Consider the following 2,104-nt stretch of genomic DNA (forward strand, 5'->3'; position numbering starts at 1 on the left):
GTGGAGAGGGGGAGGGAGAGAGAGGGAGAGTCTGGGGTCACAGAGGGGAGATGGACAGAGAGAGAGAGACGGAGAGAGTGAGCGCGAGAAGGAGAGGAGAGGGGGAAGGAGAGGGAGGGGAAGAGAGAGAGAGTGAGAGAGAGAGTGACAGAGTGAGAGAGGAGTTTGCAACACTGTCCCCCATCAAACACTCCCAGGGACAGGGACAGCACGGGGTTAGATACAGAGTAAAGCTCCCTCTACACTGTCCCCCATCAAACACTCCCAGGACAGGGACAGCATGGGGTTAGATACAGAGTAAAGCTCCTCTACACTGTCCCCCATCAAACACGCCCAGGGACAGGGACAGCACGGGGTTAGATACAGAGTAAAGCTCCCTCTACACTGACCCCCCATCAAATACTCCCAGGACTGGGACAGCACGGGACTAGATACAGAGTAAAGCTCGCTCTACACTGTCCCCCCATCAAACACTCCCAGGACAGGGAGCCTGAGGTTAGTTACACAGTAAAGCTCTCTCTACACTGTCCCCATCAAACACTCCCAGGACAGGGACAGCACGGGGTTACATACAGAGTAAAGCTCCCTCTACACTGTCCCCATCAAACACTTCCAGGACAGGGACAGCACGGGGTCAGATACAGAGTAAAGCTCCCTCGACACTGACCCCCCATCAAACAGTCCCAGGACTGGGACAGCACGGGGCTAGATACAGAGTAAAGCTCGCTCTACACTGTCCCACCATCAAACACTCCCAGGACAGGGAGCATGGGGTTAGTTACAGAGTAAAGCTCGCTCTACACTGTCCCCCCATCAAACACTCCCAGGACAGGGAGCATGGGGTTAGTTACAGAGTAAAGCTCGCCCGACACTATGCACCGATCAAACACTCCCGGGACAGGGACAGCATGGGTTTAGACATAGATAAAGCTCCCTCTACACTGTCCCCATCAAACACTCCCAGGACAGGGACAGCCTGGGGTTGGTACAGAGTAAAGCTCCCTCTACACTGTCCCCCCATCAAACACTCCCAGGACAGGGACAGCACAGGGTTAGATACAGAGAAAAGCTCCCTCTACACTGACCCCCCATCAAACACTCCCAGGACTGGGACAGCACGTGGTTAGATACAGAGTAAAGCTCTCTCTACACTGTCCCCCCATCAAACACTCCCAGGACAGGGACAGCACGGGGTTAGATACAGAGTAAACCTCCCTCTGCAGTAACCCCCCATCAAACACTCCCAGGACAGGGACAGTACGGGGTTAGATACAGAGTAAAGCTCCCTCTACACTGTTCCCCATCAAACACGCCCTGGACAGGGACAGCACAGGGTTAGATACAGAGTAAAGCTCCCGCTACACTGACCCCCCATCAAACACTCCCAGGGACAGGGACAGCATGGGGTTAGATACAGAGTAAAGCTCGCTCTACACTGTTCCCCATCATACACTCCCAGGACAGGGACAGCTCGGGGTTAGATACAGAGTAAAGCTCCCTCTACACTGTCCCCCATCAAACACTCCCAGGACAGGGACAGCACGGGGTTAGATACAGAGTAAAGCTTTCTCTACACTGACCCCCCATTGAACACTCCCAGGGACAGGGGCAGAACAGAGTTAGATACAGAGTAAAGCTCCCTCTACACTGTCCCCCCATCAAACACTCCCAGGACAGGGACAGCACGGGGTTAGATACAGAGTAAAGCTGACTCTACAGTGTCCCCATCAAACACTCCCAGGACAGGGACAGCACGGGGTTAGATACAGAGTAAAGCTCCCTCTACACTGTCCCCCCATCAAACACTCCCAGGACAGGGAGCATGGGGTTAGTTACAGAGTAAAGCTCGCCCTACACTATCCACCGATCAAACACTCCCGGGACAGGGACTGCACGGGGTTAGATACAGAGTAAAGCTCCCTCTACACTGTCCCCCCATCAAACACTCTCAGGGACAGGTACAGCATGGGGTTAGATACAGAGTAAAGCTCCCTCTACACTGTCTCCCCATCAAACACTCCCAGGACAGGGACAGCACAGGGTCAGATACAGTGTAAAGCTCTCTCTACATTGTCCCCATCAAACACTCCAGGACAGGGACAGC

Source organism: Chiloscyllium plagiosum, unplaced genomic scaffold (genome assembly GCF_004010195.1).
Source record: "Chiloscyllium plagiosum isolate BGI_BamShark_2017 unplaced genomic scaffold, ASM401019v2 scaf_5211, whole genome shotgun sequence".
NCBI classification, from domain to species: Eukaryota; Metazoa; Chordata; class Chondrichthyes; order Orectolobiformes; family Hemiscylliidae; genus Chiloscyllium; species Chiloscyllium plagiosum.